The 26,066-nt window shown below is 38.5% G+C and overlaps 1 pseudogene; it reads left to right on the forward strand.

Moving 5' to 3' along the window:
• The first annotated feature begins 1,961 nt into the window (after positions 1-1,961).
• Positions 1,962-5,645, forward strand: LOC149145740 (phosphatidylinositol-3-phosphatase myotubularin-1 pseudogene; annotated as a pseudogene).
• Positions 5,646-26,066: the final 20,421 nt, after the last annotated feature.

The raw sequence follows: 26,066 nt of genomic DNA on the forward strand, positions 1-26,066 counted from the left end.
AAATATTAATGTGAGTAATTGAAATTGCGTGAGCTCTTTTCCACCCAACCATATAATCACCTTTGCATTCATTTTAGTACAACTGGAGTACTCTCAATTGCTCAGAAAATGAAAAATGTGAAGGTCGTTTTCCCTCATCCACGAATTCAGGTGTTTCCCTATTTGGTTTGCACAATACTATGAAATCCTTTCACTGCTTATACATTCCCTAAAAGAGCTTCCCACTAATGTCACTTGTGTTGGCCTAGCAACATGCCAAATCATATCCCCCTTGTGCTAACTCATTTTTGAACTTCTTTGTGTGAGTTTTAGATAAGAAAATTAGGCTATGATGGCATAAAATGCTCAAACAATGACAATTCTAAGGTTTGGTTACCTCTTTGCATGCGAAATCTCTCCCAAGCTACTCTTACATCTCTGTTGTGTGTATTGACAATATGTGATTTTCCTCCTTTTACCATGCAAATCATGGGTAATTTCTCCAAAATTAGAGTGCGTAATCATCCATATCCCTACTTGAATTTTGAAAGTCATTTCAACAACCTCCCCTTCCCTCCATTATTGTGGCGATATGCCTTCTCAACCACAAAGTCTTCCTCATTAATTGAATTTTGGGAAGAAGGAAAGAGGATGCAACAATTTTAAAATTCAAATTAATAACATAGCTTTAGTGAGGGAGTTCAATGTTATAGGCAATATAAACCCCACAACCTCCTTACTAGTCCCATCTCATGGTATCAAGGTCAATATAGGTGCTCTACCCTTACAATGTCTATAATTTATCCACTCCAACTTAAAATGAAAATGATGAAGTGTTCATGCTACTACATTTAACTATAGTGGAACACAATAATTACATTAACAAATTGGGGAATCAAACAGGGGTGTTACAATAGGATTCATAAAATCATCCATGATACTTAGGCATTTGTTATTGGAGTGGCAGATTAAGTCCACGCCTATGGTACAATCTTTTGGGGTAAGTCATGTGGATAAGTTTGGGCACCCATTGAGAGATGTTCTTTAATGGGGTTGCGTGTATAACTTAGATATTCATGGAAAAAAGTCCTCAATAGACTCTGTACAAACTAGTTAAGAAGGTTTTAAAAGTACTAAAAGGAGTTTTCATTTTTGCAAGTAACAACCCTCTACTTAGAGTTAGGGAAGTTATTTCTTTGAAACTCCCATAACCTAGTACTTGAAGCAATTCATATGTGAAGGGATTAAGACAAATAATTGTCCAAATCAAGGATGAAGTTAATAGAATTCGTGAGATTTGTGGCTTCAATAACTCCTAAATTATTGAAACTCTAAAATTTAGGTACTATTTATTATTATTATTATTATTATTATTATTATTTTTAATTATTTTCAATAATGGCTTTAATTTATATTAAATTAAGCAAAGTATGTCCGTAGAAATTTTTGGCCGACACCTTACGAACCAACAAGTGTGGTTCAAACCAGATGAAGAGACTATGGCAAAGGTAGGTTTAAATAGAGAGCAATGTAGAGACATAATTTCAAATAACAACTATATTTGAACAATAATATTTAAATTATGATATTAATTTATTAATATATTAAAAACAAATATTATTAAGTAACAATGCCTAATTTTTTTGAAAAATAATATTTAAATAATAATATTTAGTTTATTAATTTATTAAAAACAAATATTAATAAACAATGACAGCTACTTTTTCAAAACTAAAATTTAAATTAATTTATTAAAAAAATAAATCAAAATCAAACCCTAAACCAGAAAACAACTTTAAAATTATATATATTAATTTTTGTGAAGACCTAAACCAAAAATAAATAAATAAATATATATATATATATATATATATATAAATAATGGTCGGCTCCAAATGGACTAAGAAGATTTCTAGGTGGAAGCACGACTATAAAATATATTTATATATGAATCTTAGTTCATCCATGTGGATAGGATCAACATTATCTATAGCAAGCAATTTGCATGGTTTGGTTGAGGGTAATTTGCAGGCTGGGAGGGGAAATACGAACGCTTGGGATTGAACTCTGCTCATCTTACATCTGTTGGGGATTCAAAATATTACAACTAAAACCACACCATGGTTTCCCAAAAGTTGAGTCGAGATAGAGACGCAGAGATGTCATTGCCCAATGGCGATGGCATGGAAGCATTTCTTCTGCCCGGGGAGGACGTTGCTGTACAGGTCCATGGCGTTGTTTTGGTGAACACCGATGTTCAGGGCACGTTGCTGGTAACGAATTTCCGGCTACTTTTCGTGAGTGAAGCACCGAGGCAGTTGATTCCTCTGGGCACAATTCCCCTGGCTGCCATTGACAAGTTCCACAAACAGAAGGCGAAAACAACCTCTGCATCGCGTTTGCTGCAAGTTGAAAGCAGGGACATGCGTATTCTTGTTTATGGCTTTGCTCCAGGAACTAGACAGAGGAAGCTCATTTGGGATGGACTTACCAGGCGTTTGACGACCCCGAGCCTGTCGGAACTGTGTGCCTTCGCCTGCGGGCCTTTAATGATGAGAAATTCGAACCCAAATATGAGGTTGCTTCAAGAGTATGTCAGGCTTTTGGGTAAGGGATCCGGGAAATCAAATAAATGGTGGAGAATTAGTGATGTGAATTCCAACTATACCGTATGTCGAACATACCCATCTCGTTTTATAATGCCTTCATCTGTTAGTGACCAGGAGGTTTTGCAGGCTGCAAATTTTCGTGCGCTGGGAAGATTGCCTGTTATCACATGGTGCCATCCTGAAAACGGAGCTGTGCTGGCGCGGTCCTCCAAGCCTATGCTTTTTGGATTGATAAACACCGGGAGGAGCATCGCTGATGAAAAGATTGTTGCAGCGCTGGGTGCCTCTGTCGGGCCAAGGCCAAGCTCAGGCATGAACACAAAGCTCGTATATATCGCTGATACAAGGACCAGCGAAAATGCCCTATATGATGGTGTCTTGGGAGTCCCATCAACTGAATGTCCTTCAAACTATTCACAGGCCGAGGTTCTGTTTTTAGGGATTGAGAATGCCGTTGCAGCGGCATATAGCTTTTCTCGGCTCAGAGATTACTTGGACACACACGGATATGCTTCTTCACATGGCTCATTGTCGAATCATAGAAATGGCAGATGGAATTGGGGAGGACTTGGAGGAAGTGATTGGGTAATGGATGTTCACAGTGTCTTGGCTGGTTCCGCTTGGATTGCTGCACGAATTGGTCTGCAAGGTGCCTCGGTGCTCGTTCATTGCAGTGATGGTTGGGATAGAACTACGCAATTGGTTTCATTGGCAGGCCTTTTGCTTGATCCTTACTATCGGACCTTTGAGGGTTTCCAGGCACTTATTGAAAAGGATTGGCTTGCATTTGGGCATCCATTTGCGGATAGTCTAGGGATGCCAACATTGGACCCACGTCCTGCCGGTACCATTGCAATTTCGAGCCCCATTTTCGTTCAGTGGGTAGATTGTGTAGCACAGCTACTGGGAATGTACCCTTGTGCTTTCGAATTCTCTTCGGCTTATTTGGTTGAAATTGTGGACTGCATTCTTTCTGGGCGATTCGGAAACTTTTTGTGCAACACTGAAAAGGAGAGGCAACAGGCTGGGGTCGCAGATTCCTGTGCGTGCATGTGGCTTTACTTGACAGAGCTTCGGAAGTCCTCTGAAAAAAGCAATATTCACGAGCATTGCAACATTTTGTATAGTCCTGATGAGCATCCTGGACCTCTCTTGCCTCCACAAGCACTTTTATCACCGACTCTATGGTCTCACTTCCATTTACGGTGGGCTTCTCCGCCGGAGGCGCGGAGTAGGTCAGAAATTGAAGCACAGCTTTTCGTCGAGTTTGAAAGGGCACAAGAGTCTCTTGCAGAAGATAAATTGAAGGACATGGCAACAAAAGTGGATTCATTGACTGGGCAGCTGGTATCTGAAAAGATGGAATTTCAGAGAGCAAAAGAGATTGGAGAAGAGAAAAGGAAGGATATGGCAACAAAGCTAGAATCACTGGTGTCTGAAAAGATGGAGATTCAGCGGGCAAAAGACAAAGCAGAAGAGAAATTGAAGGATATGGCAACAAAGCTAGAATCGCTGTCCTCTGAAAAGATAGAGTTTGAAAGGGCTAAAGCTATCGCAGAAAAGAAATTAAAGGATATGACAACGAACCTGGAGTTGCTGACCGAGCAGCTGGTTTCTGAAAAAGTGGAGTATCATAGGGAAAAAGAGATTGCAGAAGAGAAAATGCAGGATATGGCAACAAGCCTAGAGTCACTGACAGAGCAGCTGGTATTTGAAAAGATGGAGCATCAGAGGGAAAAGGAGATTGCACAAGAGAAAATGAAGGATATGGCAACAAACCTGAAATCACTGAATGATGGACTGGTATCTCAAAGGATGGAGTTTGAGATGGAAAAAGCAATTGGAGAAGAGAAAAGGAAGGATATTGCAACAAAGCTAGAATCACTGATGTCTGAAAAGATGGAGATTCAGAGGGCAAAAGAGAGCGCAGAAGAGAAATTGAAGGATATGGCAACAAAGCTAGAATCGCTGGTCTCTGAAAAGCTGGAGTTTGAAAGGGCTAAAGTGATCGCAAAAAGGAAATTAAAGGATATGACAACGAACCTGGAGTTGCTGACCGAGCAGCTGGTTTCTGAAAAAGTGGAGTATCATAGGGAAAAAGAGATTGCAGAAGATAAAATGCGGGATATGGCAACAAGCCTAGAGTCACTGACAGAGCAGCTGGTATTTGAAAAGATGGAGCATCAGAGGGAAAAGGAGATTGCACAACAGAAAATGAAGGATATGGCAACAAACCTGAAATCACTGAATGATCGGCTGGTATCTCAAAGCATGGAGTTTGAGAGGGCAAAAGTAATTGGAGAAGAGAAAATGAAGGATATGGCAATAAACCTGGAATCACTCACTGAGCAGCTGGTTTCTGAAAAGATAGAGTATCAGAGGGAAAAAGAAATTGCAGGAGAGAAACTGAAAGATATGGCGACAAACCTGAAATCATCAACTGAGCAGTTGGTTTCTGAAAAGAGTGCCCGTCGTTCGGCAGTTGCTGTGGCTACAAGGGCTTGGCGGGAGGTAGTGGCTATTAAGCGTGCAGTGGAATCTGTTGGGTGCAATATTAAAATTTCTGGGTCCCCTTACAGTATTTGTTCAGATATTGCAAGCCCAGAAGATATAGAAGAAAAAATAATGAGTATGTCGCAACAGGAATTATCAGGAAGAAAAGATGCAGATGAAATAAAAGAGCAGGAAGATCAAGAAGATGATATTTCTGTGTCACTTTCCGTTTCTGTAGACAGAGGTAGGTCGACAGATGCACAGATAGGCAGTGAGTTTAGTGGAGTGAGAGCAAACTATGGTGAGCTTGAGAAACTTTCTATATACGATTCATACTTCACATCAGGCATTCAAGAGCGCTGAAGAGCCTCATTCTCCTAGGACAATCAGTAGGGGACAATCATTCTTTTTTGCTGTTTACTTTCTTGTCTCATTTTTTTTTTCTTTTTTAATTAAATTGATTAAATTGTCTTATTTTTCTTTTTCATACCGAAGAAAAATCGCAATGAAAGAATTGAAAAGATGTTGAAGAAATCTAGTTTACAAACTTATATTTGTAGGAGACACCAAGTCATATAGGCTTCTTATTAGAAATTATAATTGTGTTAATATTGTTTATGTAATTGAGATGATAGCAATGTTGATGACATTTTTGTAGTCAAAATTATTCTAGCATAGGCATATTTGTGCTCAAGTTGTTGTCATTCCATTTAAACATATTTGTGACTTTGAAACAAATATAGACTATGAAATGAATCCATTTACAATGTCAAAGAGAACTAAGATTTATGTACATTGTCAGTATATTGATCAACCCATGTTATTTAGTAGGGCTTCTTATGATATACTTCACTAAGTACTAATTAATAAAACCCTCAAGGAAGTCCCCAAGATGAGGATAACTAGTTAGGTATTCCCACTTAGGGAAATGGCTAGGGTAAGAGATTTTATGGATGAAATCTATGTGGATACTCACCAAACTTTTAGTCAAAACCCTAGCCTTTGATGTTTAGAATCTTGGATTCCCACAAAACCTCTCCCTAAGCAATTCACTCTACGCCCTAACTTAGTTGTCCTACCATAACAAGACCGAAATATAAAGAGGAGAATTTATGGAGAAGAAATGAGTTTGACCACCAAGGACTTGGATTAGTGCCTTATCCTTTGGGCATGTTGTAGCTCCTAGAGACAACCTCCTAGGTTGAGGAGAGGTCAGTGCCTAGGACATCCTTGAAGGGTTTGGAAGATTTGTTGAAATTGTTCACTTGCATTCAACATTAAACAAATTTTATAACAAGATTGGTTTAGAATCACTTTTAAGATGGTAGATGCACTTGATATCAAAGTAAACTCATAGAAGGTAGAGTTTGTTGGTCATTGTAGTAAGTGTGAAAGAAGAATATGAATAAATGAAATCAAATACACAGAGATTAGCGTGGAATCAAGTGCATCAAACTTCGTTAATAAAACAAATAAATGAATAACCAAAACTGTTTATTAATCTGCAGATAGAACATATATTTTTCCTTTCATCATTAATAGTTCTAGAGCCTCCTTGAAACCAAAATTCAAAACCCTTCAAAATGTATCATAAACAATTTTTTATAAGGTCTCAAGATGAGTATCCCCTTACAAAATAATTCCTTTTTGATCTCCTAATGATTCAGCATAAAAAAAATTGTGTGAATGTGTAGCCTAAACCCTAACTAACTGTTCCAAGGGACCGAAATTCTTAAGGATAGCCCAGAAGGAGGAAGAAGCAAGGAATTTGACTATTGTTGACTCAAGGAGGAAGAAACTCATCAAGGAAACCTTATGACTTGGTCTCGGAGGAAACATGGTCAAGGGTCTAGGTCATGGTCTTGGTATTCTTCAATTGAAGTCTTTATAAGAAGAATAATTCATTTGGCTTTTCCTCTCAGGTTGGATAGGTATTGGCCCTAGCTGATTGCTTATATTCTGTGTCTCTTGTGTCTTTATTGTTTATGCATTGGTAGTTGTTTGATGAAGAATAACACTATAATAATCTAAGTAAAGAGAAGATCTTAATCTTAAGAAGTTAAAAGCATTCACAAGCAATTATTATTACCAGAGAAATCACCTAATCTTGATGCTCTAAATTTATTAGCATAATATCAGAGCTAAGTTGTCAAATTCAAGGAAGGGCATCTTATCAAGGGACACTCAAGGATGATAATCTTGAGAAAAACATCAAAGCAAATCTAATAAGATCATCTTGGAGTCAAGATCTACAAAGAAGTATCAAACCCCTAGATTAAAGAAGAAGTATACACCAGCAAAAGTCTTGGGATCCTCAAGTCATCAAAAGGACCACAAAGACCCTACTCAAGATAAAGGGACTTATAAATAAAGTCTCTTACTAGAGAAACAAGATCAAGGACGTTGTAATCATCTTTAGAAGTTATAAGGTAATTTCCTCTCATTGAAGCAAGGACCTTACCATTGTAGTAGATCATCCAAGAAGCATCAAGAAGTCATCATTGATCATCATCAACAAGGACATCACCATCAAAGGATTTAAAGTAATGTTTCTCTTTGTAAGGTCAAGGATCATTCTTGAAGAGCACTATCTTCATCAAGGAGAAGCTCTCTATTAACAATATAATCATCAAAGTTCAAGGAGGCATCAAGTGGAAGAAGCATCTTCTCAAGTAAGTATATTTATGTTTGAATTTGTCAAAATGTATTTTTGCAAGGAAAAAAACAAATTGATTGGGGCTTCAAACTATATTGCATTGGAGAAGAGGACAAATCTGAATCTAATTGAAAATGAGGTTATGGATAATGTTAAATGATCTATCACCAAACCAGGGAAATAAGGTGCTCTAGCACTTGCAAAGTTTATGAAAGGGGAATTGAGGGCTCAAAGGATTCTCATAGGATCCATCAAGGATCCCCTCATTCCATATGTATCTAAAATTAACACCTCAAAAGAAATATATAACAAATTGGTAGAGTTGTTTTATGCAAGTATTGCAGGGGAAATTATCTCTCTAAGGCAAGAACGCTACAAGCTAAGGATATCGAAAGAAGGAATATTCTCATAATTTAAGAGGATATTTGAGATAAGGGATCAACTTTAAGATTTGGAAGAAATAATGTCTCACAAAGACATGACCATTGCAGTACTAAATGCACTATTAGAGGAATCAAGTAACTTTACTTCAAGTATTTATGGGAAGAAAGAAGCTATTCCATTCCCGGATCTATGGTCACTATGCAAGATTGAAGAAACTAGGCTAAAGGCTAAAACTATTGTGGGATCAAGTGAGAAAAATCAAGCATATGCTTCTATGGCAAAGAGAAGAGGAAAGTTTGGGAAATTTGGTCCTCATAAAAAGAAGAAGAACCTGACTAAGGTTCAATGCTATGGATGTCAAGAATATGGGATTTACAAAAGATATTGTCCTAAGCTCAAGAAGACAATAACAAGAGAGGTAGAGAAAAAGCCCATATCACTGAAGAAGTGGAGGAAGCTGAAAATAAGTCCAAGACAGAGGAAATAAGAGATCTCTACTATGGTTGAGATAATGTTCCTCACCTAGTTCTTTTCAAGTTCTTGTTTTCAAGCTTTTCTATTGTAAGATATGGCTATCATGATTCACTAAGGAAAATGATAGGACACATCATGTCATCATTGATAAAAATAAAAGCAAAAGCTCATAACATCATCATAGATAAGCATGAAAGATGGCTGAAATAGAATTCTATGGAAGGATATAGCTCTTGGTAACCTCATTAAAAGCATAAGTGGTACTTATTGGAAAAGGAAGAAAAATTCATCTAGCACAAAGTTCATTATACATCAGTCAAAAGGAAGCATTTGTTGGATGAAGATATTCAAGATCCTCTATTGGAATCTTCATCGGAAGGTCCACCAATCAAAAGGAAGCAAGTTTTTCATCAAGAGTTCCAACTTGTCGGAATTCATGGGATCATGGTACGATGACAAAAGAGGTAAAACAAATCAAGGGATTGTAGTCATTTCAATCAAGGAAGTTGATGAAGGAAGTCTAGATGACATAAAGGAAAATGAGGTATGTATGCTTGTTTTCGATATCATAAATTCATGTCACATGGTTGCAGGTAACATGGATAAATGCTATATCTCGAGTGCATGATCAAAAGAAAGGGATCTCCTCTTTTGAAAGATATAGGAAGGCATAGATCACATATTGTTTAGGTGAAATCAACATAATTTTTCCTCATATGAAATATGATGTCGTTGACAAAATTGGAGGAACTATGGTTGGAAGTTCCTAGAAGGAAATGTGTGGAAAAAGACAATCAACATTCAAGGATTGAGAGAATTGACCAAGATATCTCTATGAAAGATATGAAGACTTTGATGAAGTCTGGAAAAAGAAAGAGACAATTCTATATATCTTTTGGAGATGTGTCAATGTGTATGCAGAATGTTGATGCAAACTAGAATATATCATGATTAAAGGCCATCACAAAGGTAATTTTGATTTAATGGTCATTCCTTATTTTTGAATTATATCTGGATGGGCTTATGTAGGGATACCAATGGAAGAGCTATAGGTATCTTCCACCACTGATGCCCATGTAGTAGGATGAAATATCCTTAAGAAAACATGGCATGAAAAAGGCGTCATGGGATGAAGGAAGGCTAGATAGGAATTGATGGATCACTTTCTAATGAAAGGAATAATGACATGAATGACTCATGGATGAAAGTGATGGATGGTATCTTCCCTACAAATAATTCCCACAACATGAAGACTCCTAAATTAAGAAAAGAAGTTCATAACATCGTGAGTAGGAGTTCTTTAAACAGTTGGTTGCCTCATCATATCCACCTAAAGAGCTGATGTAGGTCCCTAATTAAGAGGGAGTCTAGAAAAAAGTTTCTAACTTGGAAGCAAATTCCTAAGACAAGAGGGAACTTATGTACATTCCTTCTATATGAATGAGTACATTCCTTCATTGGAATAGGTATGTCCTCCCTAAGTTGAGAGGGAGAGATAGACACATCATTATTGTCTTCACTTGGGAAGACAAAATGGAGGACTGGGTAAACATCTGGCATTTGATGCTCTTTGAGGATGAGTTAGGGAATCCAAGATAAGAGTAGTCATAGAGGACTGATACTGTTTGAGGGTTGGGAATCCAAGATAAGAATAGCCTTGGTGGAACATACTTTAAGAAAACATGAGTGGTGTATGTTCTAAGAGAGACAATGATGAGGGTGTCTATACATCATTGATATCGCTAGCATTGTGCTCTAATATTGTGGAGAGATAGAGCAGTTAGTCAAGGCCTAGCCATGTGACAATGCTGGTTGATATGATGTTATACAAATTGATTACCAATCTGACTCTTCTTATGAGAATTCTTTAGATTGAGAATGTCCAAGTACCTTGTATGGATTATGAATACCTCCCTAGTTAAGAGGGAGTGTTGAAAAGTGTAACTAGGTTTGGTCTTGATAAGGACATGTGTAATTATGATTTTATGTAATTGATGTAAAGAATAAAATAAAAATAATTTTGTAATGCTTGTCTCATGGGTTTCGTGAGCAAGGAATTTTATTTTTAGTTAATGCTCCTGTTGTGAGCCTTTAGGGTTAGTCATCAAGCCATAAGTTTCATTGAGTCAATGTAAAAGCTTGGCGACCCTTTTTGGGCATGTTACATATGTAAATGAGTCATTAAGAAACCCTCCAAGGCTAAGCTCAAGCACCTCCTTCAAGTTTTCCTAAAGGTGTTTTTAGTAGGACATGTCGGCCTAGGCACTTATTGAAGTCAGTTTATTTTGGATGGGAAGACCACTATAAATGCGGTTGCTCAACCTCAATTAAGGACACAACTCAATGAAGGATCTCAAGTACAAAAAGAAGTGCAAAGATTTCAAGGAAAATAGCCTCATAGCCAGTGAAAAGAAGGAAGGGTATAGAGAATTTGTTTGGGTCTGTTTTAGAGCTGAAATCCTCCACACATGCGAAGAACCTTTGCTATCTAAAATGCAGAAAGAGCTGAAGTACCACAATCATACTTAAAGGTCAAATCAAGGAGGAAGTCAAGGTGAATCTCAAGCTGAGTTTGAAAGGAAGAAGTCTCCACCTGAAGCACAAAAAATTCAAGGTTGAAAGTTAGTCAACCACACGTGTTAGGGTTTCTGAAGCAAGCCGAAAGTTGCAGATCTGTTCCAAGGGACCGAAATTTTGAAGGATAGCCGAGAAGGAGGAAGAAGCAAGGAGTTTGACTATCATTGACTCAAGGAAGAAGAAACTCATCAAGGAAACCTTGTGACTTGGTCTCAGAGGAAACTTGATCAAGGGTCTAGGTCATGGTCATGGTATTCATTAATTGAAGTCTCTATAAGAAGAAGAATTCATTTGGGTTTTCCTCTCAAGTTGGAGAGGTTTTGGCCCTGGATGATTGTCTATATTATGTGTCTCTTGTGTCTTTATTGTTTATGCATTAGTAGTTATTTGATGAAGAAGAACACTATAATAATCTAAGTAAAGAGAATATCCTTATCTAAAGAAGTTAAAAGCATTCACAAGCAATTATTATTACTAGAAAAATAACGTAATCTTGATGCCTTATATTTCTCAACACTTAGATAGTTCACAACTATCTTTCCCTTTAAGGTGGAGGTGTTCTCATGAGAGGAATCAACTCTTCTCTTAGCCTCTAAAAGCATCTGATTGTACTTCTCTGATGGGATCAATCCTCCTACGAGGTCCCAAAAGTTTGGCAGTCCAACTCAAACCCTTTTCTCGAATTCTAAGTCAAATATAGCAACATCCTTCAATGCCTTTTCCAAACATTCCTCGACCTTGGCTTTGGTTGCTTCCTTCTGGATCATCTTGGAGACCTATAATATTGCAGTTACTTGGTCAACCACATCTATGGCCCTTAACTCACTGAGTTGTTTTTCATTGACATACTGAATGAATTTTTTAGCTATCTCGACATTCTTTTCATCCTCCTCCTTCGTAGATAGGATACATAACTCATAGTCCTTGATTGCAACTTTTTTCTTTGATTTTTACTAATTAGTTTTACATTTGTCTTGGTAGTCTCCAGTTGTTTCTCCTTTTGTGCAAGGGCATGCTTGGAATTGTATAGATACATTTGTACTTTCTTGAGTTCTCCTTCTAAGAGTTGCAACTTAGTGAGGGTCTTAGTGAGTTGCTCCGTGGGATTTTCGGGATTCTGTGGTACAAGAATTGCACAAATATGAGATTCAATTTTTTGTTGGAACTATCATTACCTTTTGCTTGAGGGCCACCACTTCATTATTCTAGTCTATCAACTCCTTGGATAGAATCTCTTTTTCTTCATCCACCTATTCTAGTTCTCTGGACGACACATGTTCACTGGCATGCATCTTCAGGTTAAGCCTCAGTTCTTGGATCTTAGCCTATGAACTCTAAATAAGAGTTTCTATAACAACTTTGTCTTATGGATTCATTCCTAGCTTTACAATCAACCCTTTGAAGCTCTCATTTTGTAAATGTAGAGCTATGAAGTTGGATTTCTCCTGTTTTATCTTTTTTGCAGACTTCTCCAACAAAGTTTCATCTTTGATGATGGTCATAACATTCCAACTTAATTCAATATACAACAACTCTCCCACCTGCCTATGAAAGTTGATTTTGTCTAGCAAAGGGACACTTGTTAGGTCCAAAGATACTTCCACAGTCATAAATTGTGAGCCTGATGGGAGGGATTGTGCCAAGGGGCAATGTACTGAAAACTTCATTTGGTTCCTCTCTAGGTTCATAACAGTGATGCGTTTGGTCTAATAAGGGACCGAATGTGATGCCAATTTTTGTTTCATCTCTTCTATGACTTTCTTGTTACTTTTCTCTATCACCTTCCCTATAATCTAACTAGATTATGGCATTGTTGAGATCCAAACAGAACTCAAGAGGAATACTTCTATAGATGAAGACGTAGAAGCTTGAAGTGGGTCTTCTAAGATCACCTGGAAATCTGGTTGATCTAGCTTTGTCTTAATCAACCTGGTCTCAATCTCTTCATCCACTACTTCTTGGGTTTTTGGCCCTTTTTCTAGAGTGAACATCTTCCATTTCTGTATTAATAGGCCAAGAATCAAAATTAGCTTTCCACTCAACTTCTGGCCTGGGTTCATGATCATAGGCTGAGGAATTAATACCTTTCCTTATCTTTGATATGATACCATGGGGGCCATAGTGCCAAATATCCTCCATTTCAAAATTTAGTTCTTTCAACACATTTTCAGTTGACTAAAGAGTTTGCCAGGTGTTTACAATGAAAGGACCTATTGACTTGCCCAACTTGAACATATAACCTTTCTTAGCAGGAAAAAAGTGGATCTGATCCACGTGTAGGCTCTGTATAATGAATTCTAAGGAAAATATTCTCATTGGCATAAAAACAGGTAAACGATAGGGAGGGAGCTCACACCCATAAACCCAAATTTCAGTGTATTCCTTGAACAAGTACCAATCACCCACCTTGGTGTCCTTACTAAGCTAGAGGATTTTCTTTTTCTACTAAGGCAGAGTCCTTGGGGGGAGACATTGTGGATGATTTTGTATGTAGTAGTCATATAAGTGGATATGAAATGAGAATAACCCACATTATTGGGTTTCTATCTGACAACAACATCCCAATCAAAAACAAACTTTCGCTATTTGTTTGAACCCATGAGGCTGAGACCTAGGTATTCAAACTCATCTACATGGGTATATAGGAACAAATAAAACATTATGGAATAATATATGAAAAATGAAGTGACAGAAAAATGATGTAGCTGGAATTTGGTGGATTCAACTAGGAAAGAAGGTATATCAAAATAAATGATCAAGTTGCATCATCATTCTCATAAACCTATGGTGGATTTGGCGACTATATTGGCATAATCCTCCCGAAACAACTAGGAAATTACAATGAGTATGGGTTGGACTACCTCTCTAAATGTGGGCACTCGAAAAGTATCAGCAATAGGTAAGGATTGGTTGCATGGGGCCAAAATCATCTATAAGAAGGTTTGTTATTCACCAGCGAGGAGGGCGTTGTAACTGTAAAAGAGGGTTGTTTAGTAAATTTTGTTAGTTCAGGAGAAACTAGGTATACCAAATCCTTGTGAATCAACTCTGAAGTTATCTCTAGGATTTTTACTCCAGTGGATGATATAAAACATTTTTTCTCTTATACATATGATGAGGAAAGCTAGGAAAATAACTCAGAAAAGTGATAGATGGTGTGACTTGGTAGTATAATCCTGATTCCACTACTTTGAAAGGGTACTCTCCCTTGACATAGCGGCCATACATGTGGAACCAGAGGTCCGACTGGTGGTAGGGGCATAATGGGTTGAAGATTTGCAACTCTTTGTCCATGAGTGGCTCAATGTTGGACGAGGGTTTGACTTCTTGCGCTTTGGGAGTTTTAGTGGTTGGTTTCTTCATTTTGACTATGAGTACAAAATTGTAGGTAGAAGGCTTCGGGTTACCTAGTGACCAGGTGAAATCTGGACGAATGATGTTGGTGGAGCTCTAGAGTTGTTTGACAGGTGAACAACATTGTAGACTAGTGGAAAGGTGGGAGGATTTAGTTGCAGGAAGTAAGATTTTGAATTCAAACATATAATAGGTCAGACCTTTATAGGAAAAAGAAAATGGTAACTTGACGTGAGGTAGAATCATGAGGGGGTGACTTTATCATTGACACATGGAAGGGTGACTTTACCGTCTTACCCCTATGCTCGTTTTCTGGCATCGTTTGCACGTCGGCATAATGTGTGGTGGGTGTGGTTAACATTCTAATTGTGAAAGTTCTTGAGAACACAATCCATCCATTGGTATTCTAGGCTGAGAGAAGGTTAGACATTGTTTGTCTCCTGGCAAGAAAAATATCCACTTCCTTCCTTTTATATATTTTAGCTTATGAAAAAACTCTGATTCTTTTCAATTTCTCTCCTTTATTCTTTTAATCAAGGAAACAATTTCTCATTTATTCCTTTAATCAAGGAAAGATTTTCAACAATTTCTCTCATTTATTCCATGTGGCTCGTTTCTATTTATATCATGAGTAATTCTCATAACATCCATTTGAAATCTCCTAAAAATCCATTCATGTATTTAACATGTTAACCATGAAATATATTCCACCAAAATTAGTATAAGAGAAAATGAATTAAACTAACGAAAAACAACTATACAAGAAAATTTAGTATTCTCAGTGATATATATATAGATATAAACTTAGTGTTATAATCTGAAATTAATGAAATCATTTTTTTAGTTAAGTAAATTGTGCTAACTTTTTATAGGTAATTTTCTTTTCTTTAATTACATGTATTAGGCCAACACATGTATGTAATGGTGAGTAAGTGATTAAATAACATTGTATGTAATGGTAAGTGATTAAATAACAATGTTATTTGAGAAATATTTTTATTAAGTCTAACAAATTGAATTTTTACAACTAGTCATTTATACTATGAAATGTATTTATTTACTATGTCAAAGAAAAAAACCAAGGGTTGTGTACATTATTAGTATAAATCTAAATAATATAGTCAATGCACAACCTCTACATTTCTTGCAATTTGGTAAAATCAATTATTATTTAGTTGTTAGTTGGAAATGAGAACAACCATTCCTTCTTGTTGTTTACAAATGTGCACTACCTCATTTCTATTATTCAAGGAAAAGCATGCCACTTAAATAGTTATGCCTCATTTTCCCTTTTAATTAAATTGAATAAATAAGAAGCAATGTCATTTGAGTATGGGTTACAATTTTTTGGGTTAATAATAATAATATTATTATTTAGTTAATTTTTATGTTTTCTAATGTTTTTTGTTGTTGTCATGTTGACAATGTGAGATGTATCATGATGTAAATGTGTTGATTCCTTTCAACATTATGGCTGGCTCGGAAGTTGTGGTGAACTGAGGAATGGGTGAAATAATAACTAGGTTTGGGATTACTGGGAAATTTATTGGAAAGGCAACCTGGTAGGATTCAGTTCCCGTAGACTGCAATGTGGATTCAATCAGTTCCTTGCCTAGTAGTGGGCCCGACCCTAGGAGCAGGGATATCAGTGAGGTTGTGCGAGTGCCATTACCCTGGAGCGACCCATTGTAACATTGTATCGAGTCGAATTCCATTTCCTCTGTGGCCACTCAAGTGCCATCGTTTCATACACTGTTGTGGAGGTGGAGGTTGTATGTGGCAATGGATCTCGCGACCCAGGTGAAATTGTAGACGTGGATGGAGGATTTTCTTCGATTACGCGTGAGGCAGATACTAATTGAGTTGCCTCAATAGTGAGGATAAAAATATGAACTACAAGGGTTGTCTTTGGCTTCTTAGTAGGTAGATTTCTGGCCCCTCTTTTCTATTTTGGCTTAGGAATGGTTGGCTTAGGTTGCATATGAGGGTCGATATGAGGAATTGCTACAAATAACGGGGTTGTGATAATTGGGTTAAACAGTTTAGATCCTTTAAAAGGTATGGAATGCATGCTCTTACCTGAGGGTTCTGTGAACTTGAAATTGCCTACTTGAGCGAAGACATATGTTTCTCCATTTGAGTAAACATGGGCTCTAGCTCAACCTCAGGTGCTCTCTTCCCGCTGTTCCCTGGTGCTTCTCCTGTTAATGGTTGCAGTTGCATGCCTGCAAACTTGTACTTGTACCTACCCTCCGTAATCTCATATGCAACCCTTGACCATGACCCAACTTTAGTGTGGAATGTTGACTCAGCTAAAGAAAACTTTTGTGGCCTCATTTGGAATGTCTTCGGATGAACACATCATGGTCTTATATAGGGATGCCTGTGGGTCACCCCGAACCATATATCCTTCGAAAACTCATCCAAAAATGATTTGGGTATCCACTCTACCTATCTTATTGTAGCAAGAATCGTTGAATACCAGTCGCTAAAGGCTTCTTCATTGTCCTCTTTACTACTCGGGTCCCTTGAGGTCCTCCATGGGTCATACCTTAGGGCTACGAGTTGGTCTTCTTTGATTTGAACAAGCTCCCTTCCTCTTGGCGGATGCCACTTCCACATTTCCATTTTCATGAGTAAATATCCAAAGATAAAGTTGGCACTTCTCTTGTATAATTCTTCGCAAGCTTCGAAGAGTTTGTTCAGCAGGAAGGTAGACTAGTTGAGCAATGCCCTTTCACAACAGTGTTCCACAACCAAAATTGCGTCTAGAGTACACTCATTCTTGGAAGAGTGTCTCATCGTCTTCCCCGCTATGATATAACAGGAGAATTTGATCTCTTCCTTGTTGATGAGGTCAATATTTGTGCCTTTTCCTCCGCATTTGGCTTTATACTTCTCATAGTAGTCCTTGTCACCTTCTTTCTTTCCCCATTTTGTTCTTGCCTGGAACATGGAATAAAATCCTTTTCCTGTCATTGAGAGTCCTATTAATCACTGAATGTTGTGCACATGAATAGGATATTCTTTGTCTAGCCACAGTGATCCGCCATGCATCCTGCTTGTAAGGAGCTTGGTAAATTTCATTGCATCCAATTACACACTAAAAACTGGTAAACTTCTGATATTTATAAATGTCGATCGCTAGAGGCCCTTGAACGTAGCCTTAAATTTTGTGGTCTTGGTGTTGTCTCCCTTGGGAACCTCCTCTGTGTAGACCTCTTGTTTGAAGTGCAATTTCTTTCAGACTGAAGTACACTACTTGGGACATGTTGTTTCCAAGAAGGGTATAACAGTGCATCCATAAAAGATAAGGGTGATCATGGAGTGGGTAGCTCCTAGAAATGTGGATGAGGTGAGATATTTCATGGGGTTGGCAGGCTATTACAAGAGTTTCATCATACACTTCTCACATATTTCTTATCCTATTACATCATTGCAGAGAAAAGGTAAGAAGTTTGACTGGACCGAGGAGTGTGAGGCCAGTTTTGAGTAGCTTAAGTAGTTGTTGATACATGCTCTATTGTTAAAGATTGCATATCTGGACAAGGAGTTTGTAGTATGAAAAATGCTTGCAAGAGAGGACTTAGTGGGGTCCTTATGCAGGATGGACATGTGGTATGTTATGGGTCATGAAAACTAAACGAGCATGAGAAAAACTACTCGACACATGATCTTGAGCTCGTAGCGTTCATACAGTTATTGAAGATGTGGAGGCACTATTTTCTTGGCAGGAGGATTGTACTGATGAGTGATCATATTGGGTTGAGGTATTTATTTGACCAACCTAATCTGAATGCCTGATAGGCTAGATGGTTGGCCACAATCAATTAGTTCGATTTTGAGATCAGATATATCAAAGGTTAAGATAATAGGGTGGTAGATGCTCTTAGCAGGTGGGTACAAGTAAATCAATTAGCAACTATGAGCTCCTATGGGACAAACTTACATGACCTTTTCAAACTCTCTAAACATGAAAAGGACCGAGTTATCTTTGTCGTTAAACTCATTAAAAACATCAAATAGTGACAAACTTGTCCATCTAGACAAGATCGAGTTTCACCCTTGCTAGACTCGTTGAAACATCAAATAGTGATGGATTCACCGAAAGGGTGAAATTATACAACAAGCATATGTTATCCTCCTCAAGCTTGATAAAAATAAAGAGGTACTGGTCAGTAATGACTGGGGAAAATGGAAAAAGGGGAAAACAACTTTATGGTAGCAAGTCGCTCTTGAACATGACACTTTCACTCCATCACCATAACTATCTGGTTTAGGTTATTAGCTTGATGGTTACCACACCATTGGTCTATCATACCATCCATCGCTTTGTTTTGGGTCAATGCTACCAATTCACTTTAGTGTCGCTGACATGTTCAAGGGAAGTCATCTAGTCAAAATCCATCTTTGCAATACCATAAACCTTCATTTCATGACCGCCATTCCTGAAGCTTGTGTTGTCAATCAAATTCCATCTCTAAAATCACTACACTTGTTTCGTGTCGTTGATGTGGGATACATCAAGGCCCTCCTGCTATGAGTCGCTTCTTGTCAACATCAACTCATTATCCAAGAAGTTGACTTAGAAACACCCATTCAGTACCTTGAGGCTTGCATGCATCAATGACAAGTTTCTCGCTTTCGGCAATAGGCATACATCAATGGCCTTCAACCAAAAGACTTTGTATGGTGTTCGACATCAAATCATCCATTCACACCATGCAGAATGTATTACAGTACCTTGAGGATCATTATCATTATCGGTGATTTCTCTCGCATTTATTAACAGCTTACATCATTGGTTGGTAATCAGATGGTGTCTTCCCATGTTCGACTTCAGATCACATATTCACATGGTTAGACTCGTACTTGAGTGAAGAGTTGAACGAGATTGAAGGCCCTGGATCTAGTTTCATCCATCTAGGCTGCGATATCATGAGTACTAAATCATATGTACAATGGCTTTACATTGATAGTCATTCCGATCATGGGTCTATATCTGTAGACAACTGTTGATGTACATGTAATGAAAGTTTATAATCTGAGCATGGGTATGCCTACCCTCAGCAATTCATGTAAAATCAAATATCCATTTGGGCACATCAAATCCCAACATTCAAATTAGTGTTTTAGGGCTCATCAAACCCTAAATTCAGTTGTTTCATGCCCTAAACAAGTCAACCCTTTGAATCCCTCCTTCCCAGACAGTTTCATGACTTGAAGACATCCAGAAATTGCCTCTAGAGGGACCAGCGCAGGTAAGCCCTTATGAAGGTGTGCTGCAGAGTAGTTAAGTCCACTTCCAGGGTGCTCTGCAGAGAACTTAGGCCTCCTTTCACCTGCGCTGAGCAAGGATGAGCGAAATTCACATAGGCTTTGGGGAATATTCTTATCTTTTGGAGTCATCTAGAAGTTTCCCTGTCTTATCAACTCCTAAGAGCTTGAAAATGGATGAGGAATGAGTTAAGGAGAATCCTATCCTCTCATCCCTTCCTCCATGGAACTAATTCTAAGTATGGAAGGCCATTCAATGTCACCATTAATGACAAAACCTCCTTCATCTTCCTATAAATTAACCACTCATCTAAGTGATCAGGGGCTGGATTATATTGAATTGTAAGGAGATAATGTTGTTATGAGACTTGACTTTGGAGCAAATGATGTGATGCCACAAGCTTGTCTTGCTTTTAATGTGATGTGGATGGGATCCAAGCTGGAGGAATGACTTTGAATCAGACACTGATGGTTGTAATTCCTTCTTATATCTAATAAAGTGTTTGAACCTTTTTCCATATGATGTGTTCTTTCATAATGCTTATATGTATGAATTTCTTCTAATTCCTTTCATTTATATTCAATGGATCATATGTTTTGATCGGTTTTTGTCTTCTAATGTGTTTATAGGGTACTTCTCAAGCAGATTAAGTACAGGAAGGAGTGACAGAATCGATACAAGGGAGACGAGAGGAAAGCGGGGTTATAGGTAGGCCTTTCTATCCTCTCTTATTATTATAGGGAAAGTCTAAAACACTTTAAATTTTTTTTCTAGGCACAACTACTTGTCTAGTGAATTAGTGTTTATCTGTAGATGCTAAATTCTCCAAAACAAATTTTGGAGACCAATTCAATCAATGCTTTGTTTTGGGTCAAAGCTACCAATTCACTTTAGTGTTGCCGACATGTTCAAGAGAAGTCATTGTGTCAAAATCCATCTTTTGCAATAGCATAAACCTTCATTTTCATGACCGCCATTCCTGAACCTTGTGTTGTCAGTCAAATTCCATCTCTAAAATCACTGCACTTGTTTTATGTCGTTGATGTGGGATACATCAAGGCCCTCTTGCGACAAGTCGCTTCTTGTCGACATCAACTCATTATCCAAGAAGTTGACTTAGAAACACCCATTCAGTACCTTGAGACTTGCATGCATCAATTGCAGGTTTGTTGCTTTCGGTAATAGGCATACATCAATGGCCTTCGACCAAAAGACTTTGTATGGTGTTCGACATCAAATCATCCATTCACACCATGTAGAATGTACTGCAATACCTTGAGGATCATTATCATTATTAGTGATTTCTCTCGCATCTGTTAACAGCTTACATCATCAACTGGTAATCAGATGGTGTCTTCCCATATTCGACTTCAGATCACATATTCACATGGTTAGACTCGTACTTGAGCGAACGATTGAACAAGATTGAAGACCCGGGATCTAGTTTCATCCATCGGGCTGCGATATCAAGAGTACTAAATCATATGTACAATGGCTTTACATTGATAGTCATTCCGATCATGGGTCTATCTTTGTAGGCGACTGTTTATGTACATGTAATGAAAGTTTATAAGCTAAGCATGGGTATGCCTTCCCTCAGCAATTCATGTAAAATAAAATATCATGATATATGTATTGTCATTGATGCAGGTTGTAGAAATTTTGAATAATATGACACATATTCACAGAGATTATGTTGATTATACACTTATAAGCGGAACATGCATATTACATAACCTCCTCTACGTTGATCATAAATTTACAGAAGCAGAAACATTCACAGGCATACATAGAAGCATCAATCACACATATCAACACAGTACTTTCCCGGGGAAAGCATCTCGCTAAAAAACCCAACTATCTGTATATTATAGTGATTGAATCATGTAACAATACATAGTACAATACTCCTCACAAGTACTTAGTACTATCTCCACATGCTACACACAATACAGCTCAGATTTGATCTCCAAATCTCCCCCGCTGCTTGCCTGCCTCCAGAGCTCAATACCTGCTCAAGAATTGATGAGAATGGTTTAACAAACTCGTATTTGACCTACAAATAATCACTCACACTATGTTGGACGTGAGCATAGGCTACAATTCTTAGTATTGGCCAATTCATTGGCATACTCAATCCCTCTGATTGTGAAAATCATCATGCACAGCTATAGTCACAACTGATAGCAATCTGGTCCTCTAACACCTGTCCTTGCTGAACTGAACATGCACTTACATGCAACTAAGTTAATTGATGTATTCTATAGTTGCATTATGAGTTAATAACTTGTGAATTAATTAATAACTAATTCACCCAACTCATCTCTAGTCTATTGATCAGTTAAACTAAATACAACTAGATTAACAAAGTTAAACTGAACACAACTCCATCAACTACACCTCGAGTCCACTAAACTCAACTCACTTGAGTTCTAACTGAAGTCCTGCATGCAAATATTAGTCATCCCATAGGTAACCACGTATTTCCTTCTAGGATCTGCATGTATCACATCCGTAGCTCATCCTGAAGTGCTCCAAGAGAATAAGATCAAGTTTATAGTCCAAATATTATTATGAGACAATAATATTTGACTTTTCTATTTTTGATAGCCAGTCTAAAAATAGACTTTGATCACTCATACTGTGATCACTCATATTGTGGTCACCCATACTGTGATCACTCATACTGTGATCACCCATACTGTGATCACTCACACTGTCATCACCCATACTGTGATCATCCCTACTGGGATCAAAAATAGAACTTGCGCCATAATTTGCCTACGGGCCCACTTAGTAAAGGCGACTCCTTTCCATTAAGCTCCATCATCTTGTTGCATTCTCAACAAGCATTTCTTGTTGCACACTTTTCAACACTCCCTCTCAACAAGAAAGGCTTCCTCTCAAACCCGATCCTGTAACTCTGGAATGTTCTCCATGCAACACATCTGGCCGGTCCACTTGCTCGGTCATCAAAGTCTCTGACTGCTATTGCCTCTGTCGACTGAAAACTCTGCATCTCTGTGCTCTTCAGTATCTGAGTGCTCTAGCCTCTGTCACTTTGATCTCTGACTGCATCTGTGTTTCTTCTAGTTCTATCTCCCAACATTGCATCCGCACTACACCTCCCAATTGACCTCCCTGTTGGGCTAGAAACACCCTCTGATGCTGAAGCTCTACCTACTGCTGAAAAGTGCTCCCTCTCTGAAATCTGCGCTACTGCAACATCTCCATGCATCTCGCACCATTGCACACCTCTCTGTGCCACCTAGCACTGTGCAAAACACTTGTGCCTCTCGCATTGCTGCAACCTGCTAGCTATGCACTGTCCTGGGATTCCCTGCACTGTCGCTCTCTCTCTGCCGCTCCATCCGCATCTGTCTCTACCCAATCAGTCAGTTCTTGCTACTCCACATCAGGGCTCCCATAGCAAGGTCTCATCCAAGAGGTTGGGTACCTCAAGGATCCTACCTCTCCTCCTTGGGACGATCAATCCACATCACCCCACCTCCTACCTGGAGGTATGGCTGCATGTGATCCCTCAACCCACTTGGCTCGAAGTTTCCCCCTACTAGAGGTCTATGGATGAGTAGATGTCTCTACTCGATCTCCTCTCAGCTTCCCCTATTGTGGCTCCTCCACAACCTCCTGAAGCTGCTACACCAATCGTGGCTCCTCCACAATCGTCTGAGACTTCTTCTGGCTCTGCATGTTGAGAGGTAATATACGCTCCCTCTCAACCACCAAGTCTCCATTAGTTGCCTCGCTGCTCAAGGCTTTGCATGCATCTTGAACCTCAAGAGCATACAGGTTCTTGACCCATGAACCCTCCTCATGACAACAAAAGCATCGCACTTTCGATTTGTCAACCTTCTTCCCACCACTGGAAGAATTGGATTCAGAAAGAGAAACCTTCCTCTTCCCCTTCTTCGCCTTACTCACTAAGGCACAGCTATCCTCATCCTGCATGGATGAAGAACTGTCTCTGGTGCTCTCTCTAATCTCCTCCTGCACAAGATCCGACCAAAGTCTCTCCCATCCTGGCAGTTTCTCCCTTCCATTCACCGAGTCCTGGTAGCTATGCCAACTCTTAGGAAGGTCAAGGAGTGCTAGGCTCACCATCCTCATCCGACAGTCACCCCCAAACTTCCTAGCTCATCCCGACATTGGGTGAAATTCGTGAGATACTGGGGTATACTATCACCATTCTCACACTGAATGTTTCTGAGTTTTATCTCTTGCTTTGGAATTAAATTTGAATTCCACCAGCTCAAAACTCAACCGCTTCTGATTTAGAATTCGTGAGAACAAAGTATTTCTTTTACAGAGATCGACTGTATGGGCATTCACCAGATATTTCACCTTCCAAAAGAAGGATGAATCCAGAGGCTACCTAGCCCGATTACAGACTCTGCCTGAAGAAATAAAATGTACACACTTTCTGAATAATAGATCTGATGATCAATCTTCGCTTGATATCCTGTAAAAATCTCTTCTACAAATCAAGCAGCTCTGATACCATGTAGAAATTTTGAATAATATGACACATATTCACAGAGATTATCCTGATTATACACTTATAAGTGGAACATGCATAATACATAACCTCCTCTACGTTGATCATCAATTTACAGAAGCAGAAACATTCACAGGCGTACATAGAAGCATCAATCACACATATCAACACAGTATTTTCCCGGGGAAAGCGTCTCGCTAAAAACCCCAACTATCTGTATATTATAGTGATTGAATCATGTAACAATACATAGTACAATACTCCTCACAAGTAATCAATACTATCTCCACATGCTACACACAATACAGCTCATATTTGATCTCCAAATCTCCCCCGCTGCTTGCCTGCCTCCACAACTCAATACCTGCTCAAGAATTGATGAGAATGGTTTACCAAACTCGTATTTGACCTGCAAATAATCACTCACACTGTGTTGGACGTGAGCACAGGCTAAAATTCTTGGTATTGGCCAATTCATTGGCATACTCAATCCCTCTGACTGTGCAAATCATCATGCACAACTATAGTCACAACTGATAACAATCTGATCCTCTAACACCTGTCCCTGCTAAACTGAACATGCACTGACATGCAACTAAGTTAACTGATGTATTCTATAGTTGCATTATGAGTTAATAACTTGTGAATTAATTAATAACTAATTCACCCAACTCATCTCTAGTCTATTGATCAGTTAGACTAAATACAACTAGTTTAACAAAGTTAAATTGAACACAACTCCATCAACTGCACCTCCAGTCCACTAAACTCAACTCACTTGAGTTCTAACTGAAGTTCTGCATGCAAATATTAGTCATCCCATAGGTAACCATGTATTTCCTTATGGGATCTGCATGTACCACATCCGTAGCTCATTCTGAAGTGCTCCAAGAGAATAAGATCAAGTTTATAGTCCAAATATTATTATGAGACAATAATATTTGACTTTTCTATTTTTGACAGCCAGTCTAAAAATAGACTTTGATCACTCATACTGTGATCACTCATACTGTGGTCACCCATACTGTGATCACCCATACTGTGATCACTCATACTGTGATCACCCATACTGTGATCATCCCTGCTGGGATCAAAAATAGAACTTGCGCCATAATTTGCCTGCGGGCCCACTTAGTGAAGGTGACTCCTTTCCACTAAGCTCCATCATCTTGTTGCATTCTCAACAAGCATTTCTTGTTGCACACTTTTCAACACAGGTCACCTTCCAATTCGATACCTCCTCATCACATCGTAAAGCATTTCATTCGACATTGGCATCACATCATTTGCTCCAAAGTAAAGTCTCATAGTAGCATTATCTCCTTACAAGTCAACATAATCCAGTCATCCCCTGATCACTTAGATGAGTGGTCGATTTATAGGAGGATGAAGGATGTTTTGTCATTAATGGTGACATTGAATGGCCTTCCATACTTAGAATTAGTTCCATGGAGGAAGGGATGAGAGGATAGGACGCTTCTTAACTCATTCCTCATCCATTTTTGAGCTCATAGGAGTAGATAACTAAGGGAAGCTTCTAGATGACTCCAAAAGATAAGAATATTCCCCAAACCCCAATTGAATTTCACTAAAATTCGCCCAGCGTAGCCTAAAGAGGGCTTAGGTGCTCTGCAGAGCACCCTGACAATGTATCTACCTGCTCTGCAGAGCACCCTGGTAGTGTATCTACCTACGCTAGTCCCTTTAGAGACAATTTATGGATGTCTTAGGTCATGAAACTTTCTT

This window comes from Pinus tabuliformis, chromosome X, assembly GCF_031772625.1.
Source record: "Pinus tabuliformis cultivar Carrire ecotype Pingquan chromosome X, CPIR1, whole genome shotgun sequence".
In the NCBI taxonomy this organism is placed as follows: Eukaryota; Viridiplantae; Streptophyta; class Pinopsida; order Pinales; family Pinaceae; genus Pinus; species Pinus tabuliformis.